Source organism: Oryctolagus cuniculus, chromosome 4 (genome assembly GCF_051225735.1).
Source record: "Oryctolagus cuniculus isolate XC-2025 breed Fujian yellow rabbit chromosome 4, ASM5122573v1, whole genome shotgun sequence".
NCBI lineage: Eukaryota > Metazoa > Chordata > Mammalia > Lagomorpha > Leporidae > Oryctolagus > Oryctolagus cuniculus.
In genome coordinates this window covers 140,462,993-140,475,578 of record NC_142870.1, presented here as the reverse complement: position 1 = coordinate 140,475,578, position 12,586 = coordinate 140,462,993, and the positions used below count along the sequence as shown (strand labels likewise).

At 51.1% G+C, this 12,586-nt stretch overlaps 2 long non-coding RNA genes across 12 annotated transcripts in view; one reads left to right on the top strand and one right to left on the bottom strand.

Moving 5' to 3' along the window:
* The window catches only part of LOC149127135 (uncharacterized), a 563,175-nt gene that overhangs the window by 259,679 nt on the left and 290,910 nt on the right, over positions 1–12,586 (bottom strand). The gene's annotated exons all lie outside the window — the stretch shown is intronic.
* LOC103350404 (zinc finger and BTB domain-containing protein 38) overlaps positions 1–12,586 on the top strand; it is a 129,543-nt gene that overhangs the window by 70,551 nt on the left and 46,406 nt on the right. The gene's annotated exons all lie outside the window — the stretch shown is intronic.

The following is a 12,586-nucleotide window of genomic DNA, read 5'->3' as shown; positions in this document are numbered from 1 at the left end:
TGGACAGCGCGTCCCACGTGTGTGGGATTCCAGGTCCGTGTCCTAATCCAGTGCGGTCTTTTTTTAGTTAGGTTTTAGCTCTTAGTTCTTTTTATAGAAGACGGGTCGCAGTAGAGAGAGCGGAGAACGTTGTCCCGGGAGCTGGGGATTCAGTGTTGCCGTGACACCGCGGTAGCATTCGAGGGGCCGCCGGCTGCACGGCTCCTGGCCTTTCCCTCTGATCAGGAGATTTAGAAACCCGGGGTTGGGCCTGGCCCTAGTGGTCTTGAGTAAGTAGCTTCTAGCTCTCCCCGAGGACAGACGCGGGAGGGCTTCCTCCCTTCCTCTGCGGAATGTCTCTAGGATTTACCAGTAGAGTTACACCGGGTCTTGCTTACAGGACCAGAAAGAGCGATGCTGTGTGCTAGATCTGTTGGTTAACAACAGAAAGAGGTCGTCCAGGTTTTCTTTAACGTTAGTTTTCATATGATGAGAGCGTTTGTGTAGAAGATGTTGTTTTAAGGTGGTGTTACTTTTGTACATTTCGGTAAAGCTGCCTGAACCAGCAGGAAGAGGATTGAGTGACACAGGAGATCCTGGGAATTCGAGGGTCAGATAATTGGCAAGAATTTCTTCCCTTGCTCGAGAATTCAATCCCAAAATGAGTGGACCAATGCCCAAAAAAAGCAGTCTCCGTGGAGGATGTCCTGGGGAGGGTTTGGATTTTACTAGATGAGTGGCTTGGCTTCTGTGGGCAAACGCCTGCTGTGAGTCAGCTCGCCTCAGAAGCTGGCCGTGAGGCTGTGGCAGTGGTCGTTCGCTCGGGCAGAGTGCAGGGTCGCGTGAGCCGAGTGCAGGGTCATGTGAGCAAAATGCAGACTCCCGTGAGCAGAGTGCAGGCTCCCGTGAGCAGAGTGCAGGGTCGCATGAGCCGAGTGCAGGGTCACGTGAGCAGAGTGCAGGGTCGCATGAGCCGAGTGCAGGGTCGCATGAGCAGAGTGCAGGCTCCCGTGAGCAGAGTGCAGGGGCGCATGAGCAGAGTGCAAGGCCTTGTGAGCAGAGTGCAGGCTCCTGTGAGCAGAGTGCAGGGCCTTGTGAGCAGAGTGCAGGTTGGGGCACTGCCCACAAAGGCCAGGTCCTCCTGAACCCTCCGCAGCCTGGCAGACACTGTTGGTCCACCTGCCTTTTTGGCCCAGCTCAGACGAGCTTGGAAAATGCAGGTCAGCTGCAGAGAGTGTGCACAAAAGGCCTTCAATAAAGAAATAAAAAAGTTTGTAAGAAATAAATTTGTTTTAATGCAAAAAGTTTTTGAAATTCATGCACACAAGAGGTCTTCAAAAAACTCATGAAAAAAAATGTGTTATGAAAAAAATTTCAATTTTTTTTTACCAAAACAAATATATTTTAGCTGTATTTTCCACAGCCGTGCGGAAGCACCCTGTGCCTGTGTGACTGCAGGTGATCTGTTGGTTTCCATCCTGCGGCAGCTCCAGCTGTCTGTAGGGGTGATTCTTTTATGTTTTACCACACTTCTTGTCCCTTTCTCTTTAGCTGTCATGGGCCTATATATGATTTACTTTGAGAAAATAAATTTTAAATCATTTATTTAAAAGTAATTTAGGGGAACTGGCATTGTGGCATAGCAGGTAAAGCCACCACTTGCAATGCCAGCATCCCATGTGGGTGCTGATTCATGTCCTGGCTGCTCCACTTTGGATCCAGCTCTCTGCTAATGCACCTGGGAAAGCAGCAGAAGATAGCTCCAGTGTCTGGGCCCCTGCCACCCATGTGGGAGACCCAGATGAAGCTCCTAGCTTTGGCCGACCTCAGCCCTGGCCATCATGGCCATCTGGGGAATGAATTAGCAGGTAGAAGATCTCTCTCCCTCTTTGTTAGCTCTGACTTTCAAATAAATAAAATAATTTTTTTTTTTTTGACGGGCAGAGTTAGACAGTGAGAGAGAGAGACAGAGAGAAAGGTCTTCTTTCCATTGGTTCACCTCCCAGATGGCCACTATGGCTGACATGCCGCACCGGTCCGAAGCCAGGAGCCAGGTGCTTCTCCTGGTCTCCCATGCGGGTGCAGGGCCCAAGCACTTGGGCCATCCTCCACTGCACTCCCAGGCCACAGCAGAGAGCTGGACTGGAAGAGGAGCAACTAGGACAGAATTTGGCGCCCCAACCGGAACTAGAACCCAGGGTACCAGTGCCGCAAGTGGAGGATCAGCCAGTGAGCAGAAACGCCAGCTATAAAATAATCTTAAAAAAAAAAAAAAAAGCATCTTAGAATGGGAACCAGCATTGTGGGACAGCAGAGAAAGTATATCTTTGTAAGATACCTAATCCATTTTCTTTTTTTTTTTTAAAGATTTATTTTATTTATTTGAAAGAGTTACAGAGAGAGGTAGAGACAGAGAGAGGTCTTATGTCCGCTGGTTCACTCCCCAGATAGCCATTACGGCCGGAGCTGTGCCGATCCAAAACCAGGAGCCAGGAGCTTCCTCTGGGTCTCCCACGCTGGTGCAGGGGCCCAACGACTTGGGCCGTCTTCTGCTGCTATCCCAGGCCATAGCAGAGAGCTGGATCAGAAGTGGAGCAGCCAGAGTGGGGGGGGCCAGTGCAGTGGCGCACTAGGTTAATCCTCCGCCTGCAGCGCCAGCATCCCATATGGGCGCCGGTTTTAGTCCCTGTTGCTCCTCTTCCAGTCCAGCTCTCTGCTATGGCCCGGGAGGGCAGTGGAGGATGGCCCAAGTGCTTGGGCCCCTGCACATGGGAGACCAGGAGGAGGCACCTGGCTCCTGGCTTCGGATCGGCACAGTTCTGGCCGTTACAGCCACTTGGGGAGTGAACCAACAGAAAAAAGACCTTTCTCTCTCTCTCTCTCTCTCTCTCTCTCTCTCTCTCTCTCTCTGTAACTCTACCTGTCAAATAAATAAATAAAAATCTTAAAAAAAAAAAAAAAGTGGAGCAGCCGGGACTAGAACCGGCACCCATATGGGATGCTGGTGCTTCAGGCCAGGGTGTTAACCCGCTTCGCCACAGTGCCACCCCCCCCCCCATCCATTTGCAAGAAAACCTTTGATCAAATACAGGTCTGAATAACTAGAGCTTGTCTATCTGTCATTCTTTTAGGAAAAAAATGGCGTTCATGAAAAGAAACCTGACTAGTTCTGCTCCAGGCTCAAAGAGCCACGCAAGGGCTTTTCCTCAAGGCAGTCGTCATATATTTGCAGAAGTGTTTTCCTTGTATCTCTCCTTTTATCACACAGAATATTGAAAAGCTGAGTATTCAGGAGCCAAGAGCCAATAACAATAATAATTTCTCCCTCAATTGGTTGCTACCATCCTGACACTTGCTACGGTTCCCACAGTTTGACCAGTTATTACTTTTATAGCATTACTGCACAAGACAACATAGTAAAACAGGCAAATAACAGCTAAATGTTACTTTGAAAATAGCTTTTGCCTCCTGAACCCGCCCAGTCTTGGCAGCCCTGCAGTCCATGAAACATCCTCTGGGAACCACCAGGTTAGAAGACACCAGGAGGAAAATGGACAGGAAGTAACTGCTATTTTCCTAGTAGTCTTGCAGCCTCTAAAGAACAGCTCTCGGGTTCCTCTGGGTCTCCTTATGGCTGCAGAGCTGCAGCTGCTGGAAGCACAGTGTGTGCTTGCAAGCCACTTGCTGCCCAGGGTCACAGGAGCCAGTGCCCCTGTGCCCCCGTCAACCTCGCCAGTGCACGGTGCTGAGGGCCGCAGAGCCGGAGGTGGGTAGGATCTGCCCTGCCCTCAGGGAGCTCTTGGGGACGGGGCTAGAACAGACATTCCCTTCCTTTCTTTCTTTGGTTCTTTCTTTGTCAAAGCTAAGTAATTCTGACCAGCAGGTAAAGAAAACCATTGTAATCAACAAAAATATCTTAGGTGCCCATGCCTGTGAGTTTATTAGGTAAGGGAGAGGCATGGCAGGGGGCAGAGCAGCTGCAGATTCCAAATGCGCTCATTCCCCGAGATCTCCCGGGGCATTCATAGGAAGCAGAGGTACATAAAGTGTGTTCATCACACATTTATAAAATTCTCAAGAGCACCTTATACATCTATAAGGCATGCTTCATCTAAAATCATATCTACGTACTTAAAATTACAAGGCAGATTCTGTATCATGACACAGAGGGTTTTATTTTGCTTTCGCGTTTAGATGTGTGAATGCGGGTGAGCACTCGTTCTGACTTCCTGGGAGCCGTCTGCATGTGGTCCCGTCTGCAGAGCAGTCATCAGTGATACCTCCCTCCATGCTCTCTCAAATGTCCTCCTGTGGACACTGAGTCACGTATTCTTCCTATGTTTATGTATCTGTGCTTTTAGAAATATTTAAGTATAGCATATGTTCATCTATTTGGTCATATATGTATTCATACATATACATGGGCCCACACATATGTGTATATATTGTAAAGGTGTGTATCTTAAGTTACTTTGGGTAAAATACCAACTCAGGAAAACCATAGCATAAGTCAAATGACCACAGTTAGCTAATTTAAAAATGTTTTTCTAAAATCTTGGCTTACCAAAATTTCTGCATCTAGAACATCTTTGCTAGCCTTTTTCATGCTCTTTTTTTATTGTCTTGGTTTTACTACTCAGAAGAGGATACTTATAGCACAAAGTTTGCTTTGAAGAAAATGTTGTAGGAAAGTCACGCCCACTCCCTCCCGTCTTCTTTTTTTTTTTTTTTTTAAGATTTTATTTATTCATTTGAGAGGTAGAGTTACAGACAGTGAGAGGAAGATACAGAGACAAAGGTCTTCCATCTGCTGGTTCACTCCCCAAATGGCCGCTACAGCCGGAGCTGCACCGATCCGAAGTCAGGAGCCAGGAACTTCCTCTTGATCTCCTATGTGGGTGCAGGGACCCAAGCACCTGGGCCATCTTGTACTGCTTTCCCAGGCCATAGCAGAGAGCTGGACGGGAAGAGGAACAACCATGACTAGAACCAGCACCCATATGGGATGCCGGCGCCACAGGCGGAGGATTAACCTACTGTGCCAAGGCACTGGCCCCCGTCTTCTTTCTAAGGCACACTGCTTTCTCTGAAACCTGTTGTGGGCTTTGCCTTGGCGGGAGCTGTCGAGAAAGGAGATGTGGAACATGAAGCCGCAGCCAGACAGGTGTGTTCAGAAGAATGAAGCCCAGGAGGGGCGCACTCCCAGGTGAACACACAGCAGAGAAAGCCCCTTCCCTTACAGACTAGTGGTGTTTACAGTACAAAGTGGCGGGAAGGGGCAGGGGGTCCGAGCTAAAGCTGGGCTGCAGAGATAGAGGGAGAGCTTGGGCTGGTCCTGAAGGTCCTGCGAGATCACAGTGTGAGCTGGGAGGGGTTTGGGCCGAGGCCAAGGCTGGACTCTGGGGCGGAGCTGCTGAGCTGCGGGGAGAGATGGCTGGAGTCTTCAGATAGCGCTGTGTCCAGCAGTCCAGGCAGGGCGGGGCTGTATTAGCAGCTGGGGCAGAGAATGGGGGCCTGCTTGCTGCATGTAGGAGAGGGGGTCAGTGTGGATCTGAGGCTTTTTGGCCTTGCTCCTTCCGGAGCTCCTAAGGCCTCTGCTGTAAGTTACCATCGGTGAAGAAATGTAGTGGGAGGAGTCAAGTCAGAAAGTCCTGGTTTTGCTGAAATAAGCACGCCCTGCTGTTGTAGGTTCTTTTAGAAGTTTCAGTTTTCGTTTTAGGGATACCCTTGAAGTACGTCTGGTAAGATCTGTAGGCCCAACACATTTGGCTTCCCATTTTTATGAGGCACACACGCTGAAGCTGCCCCAGGAGCCAGGCGGGCCACGTTGCTGGGAGAAGCCGCTCGCGCACGACTGCCGGGGCAGGTGGCGAGCGTGGGAGGGGACCCGGCTTCTCAGCTGCAGTCCTTGCCAAGCAGGCGACAGCTCCAGTGTTGCCTGGTCTTCCTGTTTGTCAAGAGAAGGCACACTGATTTTGTGTTAAATCTTAAAGAGATTTTCAACATTTTTAACTAAGTTTTTCAAAATTTAGGGTTTCAAAATTAGCGTGGACCAGACAAAACCTGCGGGGACCAGATCTGCACTGTGGCCTGCCATGGGTCCCCTCTGGTCTCCAAGCTTGCGCCAGGGGTGCGTGGAGCCGAGCCCTCAGCCGTGGCACCTTCCACCTGTACACGGTGCTCTGGACACTTTGAGGACAGAACACGCCGGCCTGGGAGGGGGCTGGGGTCTTCGGATCGCTTCCTTAGCAAGTTCCAGCACTATGCAGATTTTCCATTTTAGGATGTTGTGGTGACTGAGATTATACATTTCTTGAGGGCATGGAATTCTGACTTGACCTCTTTCTCTTTTTCTCCATTTATTTTTAAAGAAATATTTATTTTACTTTATTTGAAAGGCAGAGTTAGAGAGAGAGAGATCTTCCATCTTCCATCCATTGGTTCACCCCCTCAAATGGCCACAACAGCTGGGTCTGGGCCAGGCAGTAAACAGGAGCCAGGAGCTTCATCTGGGTCTCCTTTGTGGATGGCAGGGGCCCAAGCACTTGGGCCATCACCCATCGCTTTCCCACGAGCAGAGAGCTGCATCAGAAGCAGAGCCAGGGTTCAAACCCGCTCTGACATGGGACGCTGGTGTGGCAAGCAGCAGCTCTTTCTGCCTGAAAGTCCTCTTTCTCCCTTAGTCTGCATCTGCAGAGCTGAATTCCACCCCTGGCGTCCTGTTGCAGGGGTGTGCTCAGCCTCCCGCCTCTGCCTGCTGCTCACCCCTTCCTGGGCCTCCTTCAGACCTGCTAACGACTCCCTGCCTGTGTGATCACTGTGCCCGGGTGCCTTGGTTTTGCAGTGTTTCCTGAAGATGTCTTGGTTCCCCTGCTACCCAGCAAGCTTTCATGGACAGAACCGTGTTTCTCTTACGGCCCTGGGTTGTGGTATCAGCCGTAAGGCCTGGGGCCGCTAGGTGGTTAAAAGCTACCTGAGACAAGGTGGGAAGAGGCCTTCCCAGGGTGTACCTTTGTGCCTTTGCAATTTCAGATCACACGAATGTACTACTTATTCACTGATAAACAAAGTAAAAATGCAAATGGATCCCATGGTCTCACCCGAGCTGGTCTAACCCAGCATCTCCGCAGGAGCGACGGAGGAGGAGCCTGTGATCTGCTATTGCAGAGCCCTCTCCTAGGCGATGCTGACGCATAGCTGGGTTACAAACCCCTGTCCAAAGCACATAGTAGGTTTGCAGTAAGTGTTTGTTCAGAGGCACAAACCGCTATCTTTTTTTTTTTTTTTTTAAGATTTATTTATTTATTTGAAAGTCAGAGTTACACAGAGAGAGGAGAGGCAGAGAGAAAGGTCTTCCATCCGATGGTTCACTCTCCAATTGGCCACAACAGCCGGAGCTGCACCGATCCGAAGCCAGGAGCCAGGAGCCTCCTCCAAGTCTCCCACATGGGTGCAGGGGCCCAAGGACTTGGGCCATCTTCTGCTGCTTTCCCAGGCCATATCAGAGAGCTGGACTGGAAGTGGAGTAGCCGGGTCTCGAACTGGTACCCATATTGGATGCTGGTGCTTCAGGCCATAGCATTAACCCACTGCACCACAGCGCTGGCCCCAACCGTTATCTTTCTAAAGCAATTAACAGATGCCTGCTGCTGAGCAGTTGTTCAATAGATATTTGTCCAGGGAATTAAAATAAACTTTGAGTTCAGACATTTCTATCACCACCACGCCCACCTCTCACCTCCCATCCCAGTTTCTTAGCTGGGGAGCGGGGCCATCTGCCTCTCCCCAGGCTCTCACTCTGGGTGGGTGGGGGACTCTCCTCCTAGACCACTAAAACATGGTCTGGTCTCCTACCCCAAGCTGCCTCCGCCTGAGCCCTCAGCACACCGCCTGCCCCCTGCGTTCTTTCTGACACAGATCTGATGTGATTCTCAGTGGCTCCCTGGGACCTGTTGCTGTGATTTGGATGCTGTTTGTACCCCCAGAGGCTCATGTGTTGGAAGCTTGGTCTTCAGGGTGGCCGCCTAGGGAAGTGGAGCCTGTTGGGAGAGCCTTAGGTCAGTTGGCAGCCTGTCCTCGAAGGGATGAAAGTGGTTTCCCATGATCCTTTGCAGTTCTCCAGAGAGCGTTGTCACAGAAGGCCGATCCTGGCCCTGCCAGTCTCTCCCTGGCTCCCTTCTTCCCCCCCAAACATGGGCTGGCACCATCCAGCACGGGTGGGCCCTCGCAGAACCTGTGCCGTGCTGTTGAGATTACTAGTACCCAAACCTGTGAGCTAGGTAAACCTCTTTAGTTCATAAGTCGCCTGCTTTGGGTATTCTGCGTAGTGACGGGAAGCTGACGAACACGGCTGCGGTACATCGTTTACTGGGGTCTGGCCCGACCCCTCCCTTCACCGCTGCGTCATCGAGGGATGTGTCCTGAGACCTGTGCACTGGCTGGGCGTTATACGCCCTCTCCAGCCTCCCCCAGCCTCCTCGTCAGCCCTCACGCACAGTGTACTCTTCTTATCATTTTCTGTTTGGTTTTGTCCCTAATGTTCCCTCTGCTTCAAATGTCCTTCCCACGCCCGTTTGGTTTATTCATCGATGCCAGCAGCCCAGAGCCTATAGAAGTAGGAAGTTGTCAGTCCGTCTCCTGACGTCATGTCCTTGGCCCCGCTGGGGGCCTCTTCCCTTCCCGGGCGCTCTGAGCTCCCAGGGAGCAGCGGCTTGCCTGGCCTCTCACACCTGCCAGCCGAACGCCAGATCTGGCCGTGCTCGTTGTTAACACCTGGTTAATCTGCTGGGTGACATGGATGGCAGGCTAGCATTTCTAGTAGCTGTGGTGCTGAAAGGATTTCTGCCACACAATGTACCTGTTCTGAAAGATGACGCACGTGGAGTTCCCAAAGCTCTGAGCATGTTTGAGTGACACATACAGGGATCCTTGTTATCACATATGTTATTCTAGCTCTAAGCGTGACTAATCTATTAAGTGTTAACCCTGGCATTTTGCTCACAATCCTAATTGAACAACTCGAGAAAAGAATCAGAATCCTACAGAAATGGATGGGGCTCTGTCTAGGAGCAAGCTTCAAAAAGTTTGTGGGAGAATGGACTTAAAAGCTAGTAGGATGGCGCTGCGGCTCACTAGGCTAATCCTCCGCCTAGAGGACCGGGTTCTAGTCCCGGTCGGGGCGCCGGATTCTGTCCCGGTTGCTCCTCTTCCAGGCCAGCTCTCTGCTGTGGCCCGGGAGTGCAGTGGAGGATGGCCCAAGTGCTTGGGCCCTGCACCCGCATGGGAGACCAGGAGAAGCACCGGGCTCCTGGCTTCAGATCAGCGCGGTGCACCGGCCGCTGTGGCCATTGGGGGGGGGGGGGTGAACCAACGGAAGGAAGACCTTTCTCTCTCTGTCTCTCTCTCTCACTGTCCACTCTGCCTGTCCAAAAAAAAAAAAAAAAATCAGCTAGTAGGAATGTTCCATGAACTTTTTAAAACACTTTTTAAAAAAAGTTTGTTTATTTTAAAAGCAGAGGAAGAAAGATATCAATCTTCTGTTTCCTGGTTTACTCCCAAAATACCCTCAATAACTTGGGGCTGGGCCAGGCCAAAACCAGGAACCAGGAACTCCATCCGGGTCCCCCACATGGTGGCAGGGGCCCAAGTACTCGAGCCGTTATTTGCTGACCCCTAGAATGTACATGAGCAGGAAAGTGGAGCAGAAGCAGAGGCAGGGCTCCAAGCCAGGCATTCCAGTATGGGATATGGCTGTCCCTGGTGGCAGCATAGTCCATTGTGCCACAAATGCTGGCCCCTCTATGAGCTTTCTGAAACCCCCTCGTGTTACAAATAGGAGCCAGGACACTTTGGACTGTTTATTAGCCTGATGCGAAATACTGCACAGTTGGTGCTCTGTAACCACAGGATCTGCATCTAGGGACTCAACCAACTGTGGATTGAAAATACTCAGAAAAAAAAATATATATGTATATATCCAGGTCTTTATTTTCTTGTCATTCCCTAAGCAATACAGTAGAGCAGTTATTTACATAGCATTTGCATTGCATTAGGGGTCGGAAGTAATTTAGAGGTCTTTAAAGTACACAAGAGGATTGCATCATTACGTGCAATGACTGCACCTTTTACAGTGAGGGACTTGAGCATCTGCAGATCTCGGAGTCCGTGGCAGGGTCCTGGGACCAAATCCCCCGGAGGTGCAGAGGGACCACTGTTCCCCCCCAGGTTGGAAGCAGAGCCTCGTGGGCGCTTCTCAGTGCTGTTTAAGTGGGGGTGTTTTGGACGAATCAGTAGCTTTGAATCAGAAGGACAGTAGATGACATCAGCATGGACCAAAGCCAAGATAGAAGCCGCTTTGTTGAGTCACAGAGCGTGTGTTTTGACAGATCTGACATTGTCCAGTTTGGCTGGGAAAAGAATCGAAATGAAGTACGGGTTTCAGAGAAGCCAAGCGGCATAAGGATGTGTGAATCCGTGCAGAGAGTAGATGCCACAGAGGCCTGGAGCCGTGAGACCTCAAGGGAGAGAAGAGAAGCTTCTGGAAGTGTTGCTGGTCTGTGGGCCGGTACAAGAGAGGCTCCTGCACTCCGTTCAGAGGTGGCCTCCCTGCCTTCAGGGGCCCAGAGGAAGCCGTCAAGAGTCCACTTCCAGGGCCGCTGCTGTGGTGTAGCGGGTGCGTCTGCCATCTGCGCCGCCGGCATCCCACATGAGCGCCAGTTCGAGACCCGGCTGCTCACTTCCAATCCTACTCCTTACTGATGGCCTGGAAAAAGCAGCAGAAGATGACCAAAGTGTTTGGGCCCCGCCACCCACATGGGAGACCCACAGGAAGCTTTCCACTTCGGCCTGACCGAGCCCTGGCCGTTGCAGTCGTGGGGGAGTGAATCGACAGATGGAAGCTCTCTCTCTTTGTCTTTCCCTCCCTTTCTATAACTCTTTCAAGTAAATTAAAAAAAAAAAAAAACTCCAAAAAAAAAAAAGATTCCACTTCTTCCTATTCTGTTTTTACGTATAGAAATAATACCCCACGCTTCTGGAAAATATTCATAGAAGATTACAGTTAAAGGCAGGGTAAACAGGAGTAACCGAACTAGTGTTCATAAAGAAAGTGCAGCAATAGTCACATCAGAGCCGGAGGCTTGAGAAGCACTGTGACAACTGATAAAAGTTCTAAGCTCCCTTGTCGAGATTTGAAGAGAAGCACGGAGAATACAGTGCTCTCGTTATCTGCGCTGAAGAATGTGCCACTGGCCAGGGTACTTTTGCGCCTATGGCTGGTTGTGATAAAATAATTTATCATCCAATGGATCCTTGCATAAAAGACACTAAATAACATAATGGGCACAGCTTATAATAGCAGCTTTACAGAAAGGTGAAGAGATGTTCTTTGTGCGGCCAGCTGGTCTTTCCATCCAGATAAGCGTGGTGAGCCAAGTGCTATGCTAGGAAGACACTGCCGCTGGGACTCAGAGAAGTGTTAAGAGGCCGCGTGGCTTTCTGGGGACGTCATTTGAGACAGCATAGCAGAGAGACCGGACAGACGGCTGATGAGTGCAAACCACGGAGCAGAGGGGCTTTGGTTTTTAGCATTGAACTGCAAGGGTGAGCTGGTGAGTTGCTGTTAGAATTTTTTCAAATGGAAGAGACTCAAACAGAACAGAATGCATCACCCAGAGTAGCGTTTCTGTCATCTGCGTGCCATGTGTCTCTGCTGTGAGTCAGAGTGAAAGCCACTGCCGTGAGCTGTCCCTCGCTAGCGGGTCAGTTCCTATCGCTCCAGCCCTCCTGGGCTCACAGGACAGGGCCGCAGGGAGCAACACAAGCTGACATACAGGACGCCTAAGAGAAGGTGAAGAGGGAAGACCAGAGAGGGGACGCTCAGCCCAGGACAAGAGCCACTGGGCCTTTAGGTTGCACTGATTTCCTGGTTTCGTGTCTTGTCTGCTCTTTGGCCTCAGGACTTCTCTGAGTTCTTTCTGAAAACCCCGGCTTCCTCTGTGGCTCCAGCAGCGGGGCGATCAGAAACGGAGTGGGACCGAGAGGCAGGGTGCCCCCAGCGGGGAGGCCACTCAGGCTGCAGCTCTCCACCGAGAGCCCCTTCGGAGTACAAGCTGGGGTGGCTCCTTCAAGTTCCTGCTGCTGTGCGCAGTCGTACCTTTGTACTCCTAGGTACCGCTTACTTAGGGAAAGCTTTTGGTGAATTCCATTCGCATCAGCTGATCCGAGTCGTCTCTGAAAACAGGGGGCTGCAGCCAGACCACGGCCTTGCCCGGCTGCAGGAGTTGAGTGCGGCAGCCTCAAGGGATGCTGAGCCCCTTAATGCAAGGAAGAGCAAAGCCCAAGCTCCGCTCCTCCCCCCGAGCTGCTCGCGTGGAGGTAGCTGCCACTCGAGAAAGGAGGGGAAGGAGTTCTGGGAGCATTTCCAACTACAACAGCTATTTGCAATGGTATGAGAAACAGGCTGGGGCGAGAAAAAGATGTAGCCTCTCATGGCGACTCCAAGTCCTGGGGGCAGCAGCAGGACGAGATTAAGTACCTGAGTTTTCCTCTCCCTCCCCCCGCCCCCCACAAAAAGCTTCTCACAGAAGTTGCCGGTTCCGTGGTAATA